Below are 12,917 nucleotides of genomic sequence, written 5' to 3'. Positions count from 1 at the left end.
TTTATACAGTGAGCCATCCCTAAAGGTGGTAAATGTATCTATACATGTATCTTTGCATAATTACATGTATAAATGTGAAACACCTTGAAATCCCATAATTTATTAGCGGCTATATTCAAGTTGATGATCTCTGCTGGCTGGTTGGACATATTTGCTACCTTATTTATGAAGAAATGATAGTAAATAAAGGGTGAAATATTCAGGAGTTGTAGGCAGCACTGTTCAGAAATGGTTTGCTTTTGCAGTTATGGTAAATTTGGTTGTTCAGAAAGCTATTAAGCTGAGGACATTTATTGGATGGTTCAAATGTGAGTGTTGAGCCTCCAAATCAGGTTTGATTTATTAAGCTGAGGGATTGCCTGTCTAAATAAAATCATTGTTATTAGCTGTGTACTGCACAGCCAAACAAACAACTTCCAAAGTGATTTATGATCGTGGCTCAATTGAAGGAACAATAGTTAAAATTAGTGTAGCTTCAGATTTGAACAGAAAAGAAATTGTTAATAGAAACTGGAAAGAAATCCTTTCAGTGAATATGCAGAGCAGGGAAGTGGAGTGGCAAACAGGTCTTTGAACCTTTAACACAAAATGGTGTCAGGGATGTTATGATCTTAAAAAGTGCTGATGGAACAGGAAGATGTACAAATTTGGGATTGCAACAATTTTGGAAAAAAAAAAGAAGCTTTCAACTTTGGAAAAGCTTTGATATCTATAATTTGTTTCCTGGCATCAAACGATTTCTGATCTGCAAGTTTCCCATAGCAAAAATTCCAGTTGTCACTTCCTGTCATGACCTGTTTATCCATTTTTTAAAATGGTTTCTTCTTAACTACAACCTCTCCCAATTTGCCTAATAATTACTAGCTTGTATCATCAAAAATAATTTCTTGGAGGTTATTTTCCCCCACTATGATTTCTGTTAGAGCACAGCAGCAAGCCTCTGTCATTATTAAGTTTTCCATATGCTAAATCAATAATTAATATCTGAAATTGTGGCAGCTTTTATAGTTTAATTATTCTATTATTTCAGTGTAAACACTCCAGTTCTCTTTATACAATTAATCTGATATTCTGTGAAGCTGAAAAATTTGCTGTTTGGCTATAGAGTTAGCATTCTGACTGTTTATACTTTTTACTGTTATAATGTGATTGTAAAATTGATCAAATAATCAAGTTACAGCAAAAATATCCTTACCAGAGATACTCAATTGAGCAATCACTATTCATTATATTAAGATCTTTTTATTAAAGTGAGTATAATTAATGAGTTTTTGAAAATTGTGAGAGAGAGGAGAGTCTGTCATTCTTTTTGGAATGTAAGTGTAGCGTTCAGTGTGATTGATGTGTGGAAATGTAAAAAGTGCTGTTTTCTGTCAAGTTTCACAAGTAAAGGATTAACCTTTCTCTGACAGTTTTGATTACACAAGAACATGACACCACGTGTTAATGTTAATGGACAATATTGATGCGTTTTCAAGAGTTATGCAAGAGCTAACACTGGAGAGTGGCTTGCCTTTACAAGAAAATGGAAAATGTATTACTGTTTATTTCAGAATTGATTCATCCCTTTTACAGCAGGATAAATGTTAATAAGTCCTAATAATGAAAATGTTTCCAGCCAGGCTATTTAATAATAATATATATTATTATAACAATGGGACAGAGTACATTGAATAAAAGCATAATCCTCAACACCTGAAGTCCATGATGTATAAAAAAATACAGCACACAATCCAGAAAAAATACTGAATTTTATATCTTACTTCTTAACCAATGACCGACTTCCACATTACCATCTACTCCAGCTTATGTTGGTTTTCCTTTTGTATTTTATAGCTAATCTCCTTCCCAACCATACCTACCCCATTTTAAATCAGAACTGAGTGTTCTGTTGTTAATTGTAGATGCCAAATTATGCATAACACTGCCATATTTTTGTCAGGCAGACAAAGTCACCTGTTAACACCTAAGCTCCACTCATCCGTATTTCTCACTGGCCAAGGTTCTTATATCAGGTTGGTTAGGGATGGCAAAATTGCTTCTCCTTTGCTACTTATAAAACAATAATTGTTTTCTCAATTTGCTCTTGATTTGATTTGCCAATCCAATTAAGGTAAGCATATTTATTTAGCTTGTTATCATACTTCTACCCTACAATTAAAGTGTCTCTGTGGCATACAGTATGTATAAAACAAGTATTAAAATATCCACAATTTATCTGAATCATATCGTAAAGCAGTATAACCACATCATCCCAGCACAAATGCATAAAAAGCATCAAAATACAAAACAGCATCAAAGTTAAACTTAAGAAAAAGTCCTCCGAAACAGCTCACTTGTTAACATTTTCCAAAAAAATTGCTGGGAGGAGGGCTAACTGATCTCTTTTGGGAGGCTGTTCCAGAGCTAAAAATTGTTGTCAAAGTAAGAAAAGCTTCCAGATTAATGTACATAGGTTTCCCTGGGTAGTTTATTAAAAACACTGAATTTTTAGAAGATTTTTATTTACTAAGAACATAACTGTTGCGTGCATAATACAAGTATTTAAATCCATTTTCAAATTATTCCTCAGATAAGCGTTAGCAAAGCGGGATGAAATTTAATGTCAGTTGGAAGCTTGAGTATACTGTAGGTCATTGAGAAGACCACAAAATACAGGTAATCCTTAACTTACAACACTTCATTTAGTGACTGTTCGAAGTTACCACGGCACTGAAAAAAGTGACTTATGACTATTTTTCAGACTAATGACCTTTGCAGCATCTCCATGGTCACCGTGATCAAAATTCAGACGCTTGGCAACTGACTGATATTTATGACGGTTGCAGTGCCCCAGGGTCATGTCATCCTCTTTTACGACCTTCTGACAAGCAAAGACAATGGGGAAGCCAGATTCATTTAACAACCGTGTTACAAACTTAACAACTGCAGGGATTCAGTTAATAACTGTGGCAAGAAAGGTTTTAAAATGGGGCAAAACTCATTTAACAAATATCTTATTTAGTAACAGAAGGTTTGGGCTCAACAATGGTTATAGGTCCAGGATTACCTGTAATTCCAAAGTGATGTCTTCTGAAACTTTTCTGGACTTCATGGTGCTCCCTGGATATTGTCATAAAATGCTATTGCTGCTTGGATCTCTGCTAATTTCCTCAGGGGTTATACAGTACTTGGGTGGGAGGCAGATAAACCTTCCAGATAATCAAACACTGGAGATCAGGGACAATTGATACTCTGCTAGGTCATTGTCTTCAGATCTGCATTCAGATCTGGAATGGGTATGAAACTGCTAGAAGAAGACGGGGGTTGAAGATGGCTGGAGGAATAGGATCCAATTTCATATTCCAATTTCCTGAACCAGGTGTATACTTTGAAGGTTGCTGTATTTCCTAACCATACTTTAGGCACAGGCAACTGGAAGGTCAGATGCTCTTTCAATTCATTGCAGTTATGAGGAATATAATCATCCTGGTTAATTATTGGATTTGGTGAAACTGTACTGGTGGTACTCAAAATTATCCATGAGACCTTTCAATTGGATGTTCATGAGTGCTTCATAGCTGGCATTAGGTTCAACCCCCCCCCCAATTTATTATAGTTTTCTCAATTCCTGTAGGTGTAAGTCACAATAATTCTTGGCATAATAAATTTGCTTATCATTAAGGTACTACAGACTTTATTTTTTATGTTTTTATTGTTGTTGTTGTAGTTGTTAACTGCGAAGTCGTGTCCGACCCATCGCGACCCCATGGACAACGTTCCTCCAGGTCTTCCTGTCCTCTATCATCTTCTGGAGTCCATTTAAGTTCACACCTACTGCTTCAGTGACTCCATCCAGCCATCTCATTCTCTGTCGTCCCCTTCTTCTATTGCCCTCAATCTTTCCCAGCATTAGGCCCTTATCCAGTGAGTCCTTCCTTCTCATTAGATGGCCAAAGTATTTGAGTTTCAACTTCAGGATCTGGCCTTCTAAAGAGCAGTCGGGGTTGATCTCTTCTAGGACTGACCGGTTTGAACACCTTGCAGTCCAAGGGACTCGCAGGAGTCTTCTCCAGCACCATAATTCAAAGGCCTCAATTCTTTGGCGCTCAGCCTTTCTTATGGTCCAACTTTCACAGCCATACATTGCAACTGGGAAAACCATGGCCTGGACTATACGCACTTTTGTTGGCAGGGTGATGTCTCTGCTTTTTAGTATGCTGTCTAGATTTGCCATAGCTTTCCTCCCCAGGAGCAAGCGTCTTTTAATTTCTTGGCTGCAGTCCCCATCTGAGGTGATCTTGGAGCCCAGAAAAATAAAATCTGTCACTTCCTCCATTTCTTCCCCATGTTTTTATTACAGCAGGCAAACATGGATCTTCCTCCCCCCCACCCCCCAAACTTATTACCTCCCCAAAAATTTGGAGAGCGTGATTTTGTTTGTTTATGTGAATCTCAAAGAGAAATTGAAATAAAATTGTACTCCGGTATTTTATGTATTATGATGGTACTGTGAGGAGGATGCTATTTTAACTTGCATATAAATATGTGGATGTTTGCTTCTGTTCATTTAAATTTAGCTCAATGCGTTAATCTTGCTGGGAAGAGGGACTAAAATCTATGTTGTTTTACTTGGAGACATTTGAAACTCAATTTCCCTTAATGCTTTGTTTTCCTTCAATAATGGTTCAATATTAATTTATTACAGACATTTGCAGTATTACATTCACCTTACCTTCCAGAGTTTCTTATCTGCATATTACCCTGTATGGAGGATATTGCTTGCTTCCTAGCTTCTGATCATGATTACAGCTTGGGATTGTATTATGCTTTGGTCTTAATCATCTCAAATGGTAGAATGCGGTATTTTACTGAAATGTTAACACGTGTTTCCCCATTATTTATACTTCAATTTTACCAATGAGCAACTTTTTCAAAATCTGCATGATCAAATGGTAATATGTAAGATTTTTGCACTCTAAAATAACCCCCGCTCAGGAAATGTCTTTTCTGATTTAATCAAATGTTATTTACCTAAGACTGGAGCTGCTACAAAGTTTAAGAAGTCCTCTTGGGTTGGGGATTACGTGTCTCCTCTAAGTACCTCACTCTTGTTCTGCTGGTTTCCTAACTTGATCTGTCTCAAAGACTTGACTCATACCTACTGGTACCAGGAACTTCAAGGAAGTTCATCCCACTTTAGATTAGATTTCTGTACTGGAGCTTTAAAAAAGTAAAACAATTTATTTCATTATTCTTTAACTAATTTAACAGTAAGTGGAAAAGAGATTAAGTGATAAAATCCAATAGTTAGTTTAAAAAACACATCATTTCTTTGGAGACCATTAAATAAAATAAGGCTAGCAAACGTTAACAGGAGGAGAAAGGCAAATCTCTTTTTGGGAAATAAGCCAAACAATAGTCATTTATTATGGTAGCTTATTTTCAAATGATTCTCTTCTAGGACTAAAAGGTTCCACCACTCTGATCAGGCCACAAGCACAGCCAATGCCATTTGTTATTGTTGTTCTTCTGTTGTTTCCATTCTTTTTTTTTTTCTTTTTCCAAAGCTGAAGTTTCTTAACCTGCTGGGCTGGAGAAGGACTTTGGAAGTTTGATGGCTTGGACATCAGCTGATTTTCACTGATCACAGGGGAATTTCCTACTTTTCTGCTGGATCTTAGAGCAGATCTGATAGACATACTTTCTAAGAGGTGATCAAATAAACTTACATTTGCTTTTTCTTTTCCAGATTATTTGAATCCAGCAGAATTTAAGAATTCCTTGGTGCAGGCTTCAAATCAGGTATTTACCTTGTTTTCTACAAATTTTTCAAAGCTAAACATGTTCCCCCCCCCCCATTCCCCAAGTGATCTTTAAAGGGTTTTTAAGAAAAGAATGTGTGTTCTTTGTTTGTTTTTTTTTAGAGGAACTTCTTTATTTTGGAACATTTGCATGGGCACCAGAAACAAAGTAAATATTCTGTATTGTACATTTGGAAGCATGTTGTCCATTGTCCATGGTCAATCAACTGAGAAAATGGAAGCAATTGTAATGATGGTCTTTAGATCAGATAAATAGGTTTATTATTTGAAATTTAAACCTTTTAATGGCCATGGAGAATGAGAAGCAAACAAGAAAATAGATGATGGGCTATGATAAAAAGAGAGATGAGAACATAAAAGTAAGGCTTTTTGACAGTAGATTCTGGTGTATGATATATGTTTGAAAGCTACAAACCACCTGGAAATATACTTATGGTTTTATTTCTGTATTTGTAAAATTACTAGCAACCTGAAAAATATCCCTCACGGGACTGCTAATTGTGAAGATTTTTATTGCCTTTATTTTTGCATTGAATCTATTTTGCAAACTGTTAAAGATAGAAATGGATAAAATGTTCAGTTCTTTGCTTTTACTAGTTAAATTTAGTAGTTTATATTGAAGAGTTTATGTTTTAGCTTTGTATTTAACAGAGATATGTTGTATTTTTGCCAATAATGTTTTGATTCATTTGATACATTTACTTTCTGTTCAATGTTGTTGGATGAAGCAAATGTGCAAGAACTCAAGAATAATTTTTTAAACTCCAATAAAAGAGAACATATGAAGTTAGTCTATGAGGGGATAGTGGTTTTTAAATATGATAAAAAAATAACTAATATCTGTAGCTCAGAGTTGAACTGTGGAGTCGTTGGTGCTCTCTGAACTTGGTTTTTAGCTTGTAGATGTTTAATTACACAACTAGGTAATAGCATATGAGCCAAGTGAGTGTGGGGTTTGCGGCTTGTTTATATGCATCTCACATTGAAATAAACTATATTTACGCATAATGGAAAAGAGACAACTAAAAAAACTAAGACAGAAACAAAAAAAAAAAAGCCCAACAGAATAGGTCCACTCCAGCATCCAACAAGAAAAGCAGGGATTAACACCATGCAAACAATCAAACAAACAGAAAAGAATACCCTAATCAGGGAAATATCAAAGAGAAAACCTTATTCCCGTCAACACTGGGTGGATAGACTTCTGTATATTAACAGGGAGAAAAGCCACACTCACTGGCACAGATGATGATGTTACTTAGTTGGGCAACTTATTTACTTATATTTCAAATTTATATAACTACTCATTTTACAAAACTAGTGACTCTTAGTGACTTACTACAAAATTATAAAACAATAATTCAGAAATAATTATTATCATTACTGTTAAAACATTTTAAAAGTGCAGCTAAAAATAATGAGCTTAATAATAACAATAACAACAACAACAATAACAGCACCATCTCTCTAGTTCACCAGTTCCTTGGGGTTCACAGGCATGATGGCGCAACCAGGTCTTGAAGGACCTTTAGAAAGTCAGCAGTGAAGGTGCCAGCCTAACCTAAGAGGGTTGGATATTCCACAATGTGGGTGCCATAGCTGAGAAGGCCCACAACCAGCATGCCCTCTCACCAAGATCTGGTGGGACAGGAAGATGTAATTGGGGAAAGGTGATCCCTCAAATAACCTGGTCCCATGTAGGTCAAAACCAGCAATTTGGATTAGATCTGGAAACAAACAGGTAACCAATATAGTCTGCAAAGTAGATGTGTACTGTGTATTCTACCAGGGGCACACACAACTGCCAGTGCCACAGCATTTTGCACCAACTCAAGTTTCCGGATACTCTTTAAGGGCAGCTTGCTGTAGAATGAAACATCTGCAAGCAAACAACCAAGCCAGAGAACACCAAGGATGCCACAGTTTTTAAATTGTTAGTGATTTATTTATTTTTATTTAAAATGTGAGAAAGGAAACCAAACAATCTACTCACTTTTAGTCAGTTCTCAAAAAAGAAAGCTATCACCTATTAGGAAGAATCTAGTTTATGACACTTTTTCATAGGACCAACGCATCTTGGTTTGCTTCAGATCCATTCTGAGGGCGTTTTTCATTTTGGATCAGGGAACAACTCCCTTGTTGAAAAGGGAGCCATTACTCAGCACTTGAACTGGAATGTTTCTCGTTCCTCGGTGTGGGAGAAATCTTTTTTCTGTGGTGCTCTCTGAGCTTGGTTGTTTTCTTGTAGATGTTTCAACACTAAATTAAGTAACATTATCAATGCTAATAAGTGTGATTTGCTCTCATTTTGTATATTGGTGGCTTCCTCTATCAGTGTTGCTTGAAGTGGTTCTTTGATTGGGCTGTTGTTTACTGTCAGCTTGTTTGAGATGGTACTTTCTCGACTGGGGCATTGTTTCTTCTTGATTGTTAGTCAAGTGCAGGGGTAGGCAACTTTTTTATAAGTTGTGGACTTCAATACCCAGAATTCTTAAACCAGTCATGCTGACTCAGAAATTCTGGGAGTTGAAGTCCACAAGTCATAAAAGAGCCAAGGTTGCCTACTCTGGTCTAGTGTTAATCTTGGTCCTAATATCTGTTCATCTGGTTGTTGATTGCTGATGAGGAGGTGTTTAGCTCTTTTTATTTCCTTTTTGGCTTCTTGATTGTCTCCTTTGAATGGTATGTAGAGGTTGAGTTCTTTTCCCTCCAGGTATATAGTATATAGTGATGGCTCACATCAGTTTCAGAATGGCCTTTTTCTTCTGTATCTATCATTCACTTCCCTCATATCCTATGCAGTATTTATCTGATCTTAGTGAGGTCCTACTGTTGTCACTCTGTCTAGCTCTTCTGCCAACTCTGGCACTTTAGATGAGGTATTTGGCAGTGATTCTGTCTCTGCTTTATGTCTGCTATGTATCTTTGCTTTCACCAAGAAATAAGTGTTCCGGAATGGTTGCTCTGCTGGACAAATTGTGCTCCCAGACTTGCTGCTAACATTGCATATCTCTTAGTTGTCTGGGTAGTAAGTGAGCCCTTGGAGAGCATCCAATGCATTTTTAGATTTGCTTGGGTTTTTTTTCCCCCTCCCTTAGAAACTACCTTCTCGGGATACATTATATGGATACATTAGTTGAAGTTTGTAAACGAAGTGAATGGAATGATGCAATTGTTCACCGTAGTTATTGCATAATATGCTATTAAATCTCACTTCATTCTACAAAGCCCACTTCATGTGAAACACTATGTATTTCAAATTAATACATTTCAAAAGAATTGTGTTACATTCAGTGTGCTGTAAAGCAGTCTGTGCCAGGGACAGTGGGATCGCCTTTGTTTTCTCCTGTTGTATTGAATTGCTGTTAATTGCTATATTTGCAATTTAAATTCTTACGATTTTTTTTTTTAAATGGGACCTCTACAGGTTTTGTGGAGAAAACCTATCTGCAGTACTGCAGCCTCTGACAACAACTACTGAAGATTTTTCCCATTGGAATGAAAGTTTCATGAGTTCTATCTCATAAAAAGTGATAGAAAGTGCAGCTAAGCAGCGGGCCAGCATTTTGCATAGCAGCCAGGCTACAACCTGAATGGGCATTTTAATGGCTGCACAGCTGTGGCTGAAGATGCAACTACTCCCTTGGGGTCTGTCCTGCTCCACCCTTGGCCCTGTCATTGCCCTCCTCTCTCTAACTTGAGCAAACAGTTCTGCCAAACCACAGAGGCAGAAGCAAAGGCGGCTGCCATTTCTGTCGTCCTTTTGAGGAGATTAATGAGATAAAGTGGTGACGCTCCAAGTTGCAACCTAACAATAAAAAAGTGAGGGTTGGTGTGGTTTTCTTTTTCTTTTTGCACAGAGTAGAACAACATAAGTGTAGCTATAAGTGGTGAGTGTTCTACCTGTTAATTATCTTCAGTTGGGAAATAAAATATATATGAAATACCCCTTCTTTAAATTATTTTTCTTACTTTAATATCCCAACAGTTATGAAAAATGATTCTCAATCAAATGATTTGATGAGTAACCGGGCATCTTTTATTATGAGATTCCTGATTTTATTTCTGCATGCCTCAATTTCTTAGCTATTCAACTATGGGTAGAAGATCCTATTGAAATCATGCTGCCCACTAGCAGTCCGCAAGAGTATATGGGACCGGATAAGCAGTCTCCTTGGAGTATAAAAGTCCAGTGAGATGTATATTCAGTTTATTAGGCTTGCAGCATCTTTCTAGTTTAAAGCACATAGAATTGCAGAGGCAAATCTCTGAAACTTGGAAAGGCTGCATTTTGACACTTCCTGCTTGTACTTCCTTTCTGATCAGTATTTCATTTTTACAGCTGAAGTTTCATTTGCCTTTGTAGCCAGAAGGAAGAGGAATGGCTTGGTAAGAATTTCACTACCTATTGATTACTGCTGTCAAGCAAGATTGCAGATGCCCCCATCCTGTCATTCACTAGATATTTAGTGTAAAGAATATAAGCTGGCCTGTCGACAGTAAGTAACGAGTGGAAGAAAGAAAAAGATTGTGGATGTGCATAGAATCCAACATTGGATTTTCCTTGTCTTTTTGTTTTCCTCTCCTGATAATACAACATGGGGGAATTGGGTAAATAGGTAGATGGATAGGTAATCGTCAGTCTTGTTTTCTGGCTCCTGTATGAGGTTCCCTGATGTTACTAAAAGAAGATGGTGAAAAAAATGTGCTCAGAGGAACCTTCTGCCTTTAATGTTATCTCAGGGCTCAGCTCTGACCGAAATAAAACTGTAGTGCCAGTTTTGGCAATAAAAGACATTTGATATTCAAGGAAAAGAAAAAAATCACAAAATTAACTAGCTTGGAGAGATACTATGTTAGAAGGAAAGTGTGAAAGAGAGGTAGAGGGTGTTAACAGGAATATGATCCAGAAAGTATCTCCCAAGATTGTCCTACATGGAGTAATCTATCTAACACCCATTTCCATGCGGCTGTTGTGTATGGGAGCAGATCTTAGCTGGAACAGATTGATGGAAGACTTGAAATCCTGAGTTGCAACCTTAGCATGGGCATTTTTTAGAACAGTGTTTCCCAAACTTGACAATTTTAAGGCATGAGGACTTCAACTCCCAGAATTCCACAGCCAGCAACGCTGGCTGCGGAATTCTGGGAGTTGAAGTCCACATGCCTTAAAATTGTCAAGTTTGGGAAACACTGTAGAAGATCAGACAGAAGTCCTGTCTTGGAACTCAGCCTTCCATTTGTTCGAAGTTACAATAGCATTGAGAAAAGTGGCTTATGACTGTTTTCACACTTAGGATTGTTGTAGCATCCCCATGATCAAGTGATCAAAATTTCGATGCTTGGCAACTGGTTCATATTCATGATTTGCAGTATCCCGAGGTTATGTGATCACCTTTTGCAACCTTCTGACAAACAAGTGGGGAAGCCAGCATCACTTAACAACTGAGTTACTAACTTAACAACTGCAGTGATTCATTTAACAACTGTGGCAAGAATGATCATAAAATGGGGCAAAACTCAGTTAAGAACTGTCTCGCTTAGCAACTGAAATTTTGGGCTCAATTGTAGTCATAAGTTGAAGACTATATATTGTCAATGATCCTACCGTACTCCTGGCAAGAAAGATACCGAAGCAATCAAAGCACAGGCAGCATCAGCTTTTACTTGAGGAATCGTTGGCATGCAAGGCAAACAGGCAAAGTTTCCCCTGCTAAACAAAGTTCGCGCTGGGAGCAACTGCCTCCCAGTGCTCCTTAAATAGTCTTGTGCAACCATCCCCACCCTCCACCCATCTAATCAACATCTGGCCAGAAATACGATATATGGCTAGCGGCAAGCCCCACTGGCCTTTTGCTCACTCACCCCTGCGTCTCTGTCCCAACCGGCTTCCAATCGCTCCATAAGCCATATTACAGCTGGCTCCAGCATTCCCAGCATTTCCTGGCCAGGGCATGCCCACCAGCAGTTCTGTGGGCCGTCGGCAGACCAGCACGGCACCCAAATTTATCCAAGACTCCAGCCGCCTGTCAACTATTCAGCGGCCCAGAAAACACCGCCGGAGATGCTGGCAGTCCATTTGTGAGTTGCTGGTGAGGGGGATGTCGCCGAGGTGCCGGGTGTGCACCCACCCCCTTTTCGAACTGCTGCTGCCATTGTCAGTTGCCTGGGGGCCCGTACTTGCTGCCGACATCCTCTCCCTGTGCGCCGTCCTATCCTTACCCCCCCATGTGTGTTGAGCCCGGAGGGCTTGACAAGCAGCTCCTCTACCAGGTGTCCTCCTGGAAAGCAAGGAGAGACATGTGATTAGACATTCGTTGTGGAGTTTGGCACGGTCCTTTTCCCCCCTGGTTTATGAGGGTGTTCGCGATGGTACCGCCATAGCAACTGAGGAGTGTCGACATCCACCTCACCCACCCAGGAGGCCTCTGATATCGGGTACCCTTTCACTGCACTAAATATTGTAAATGACCTCAGCAAAGCCAAGAATCGAGTATCTCCTGGATTTAAAAACTTGGCCCCAAACTACTCACTTTTGAGTTGCCTCTTCTGTAGTGAATCCACCAGCAATGACCTTATCATGCCAAGAAAAAGTTCTTTTTAGGTTTTAGGCCCAGGAAACTGATGAAACCCTGGAGTGGATGGTCTGTGACAGAAGCATGTACTTCAAGGAAGATGTTTTCTGCAGGTATTAATCAGATAAGTGGACAGGTATAAAGACAGACTGTATGGTGCCATGTCCGTCTCTCTTACTTCTACCTGTCTACCTACTGTCTCTCCCTCTCCTCCTCTCCCCCACTCCACCATCTTTTCAGGTTAGCAATCTTCCCCAAAATAGCCTGCAAGCAATGAAAACAAGTGTAAATAAAACTATCATAAATCTTATTTTAAAACCAACAAGCATATTTATTTCTGGTCCTATTCTGGAACATTTGATTAAAATGTCCTATGAGCTAGGGGAAGGAAAAATATGAGTAAGCAGAATTGTGGGGTGGTAGCCACCCAAAATAATTCAGCATTATTAGTCAGCAGGTTTTGCCCATTCAATGTTGTATTTCTTGAGCTAGTTGCAACAATGGTTACTGGATCCTTCTGTAAGTTTTTCCAGCAGGA

The 12,917-nt window shown here is 38.5% G+C and overlaps 1 protein-coding gene across 1 annotated transcript in view; it reads left to right on the top strand.

Annotated features, from left to right (window-relative positions):
• Positions 1-12,917, top strand: part of TSPAN4 (tetraspanin 4) — a 692,998-nt gene that overhangs the window by 283,492 nt on the left and 396,589 nt on the right. The window contains exon 3 of the mRNA XM_039321934.1: positions 5,732-5,784. The gene's annotated coding sequence lies outside the window, so the exon portion shown is untranslated. The remainder of the gene's footprint in view (positions 1-5,731; positions 5,785-12,917) is intronic.

Source organism: Crotalus tigris, unplaced genomic scaffold, assembly GCF_016545835.1.
Source record: "Crotalus tigris isolate CLP2741 ecotype Arizona unplaced genomic scaffold, ASM1654583v1 scf7180000023830.6690815, whole genome shotgun sequence".
Lineage (NCBI taxonomy): Eukaryota > Metazoa > Chordata > Lepidosauria > Squamata > Viperidae > Crotalus > Crotalus tigris.
Note: the sequence above shows the minus strand (reverse complement) of the source record. Positions and strands in the feature narration are given on the sequence as shown.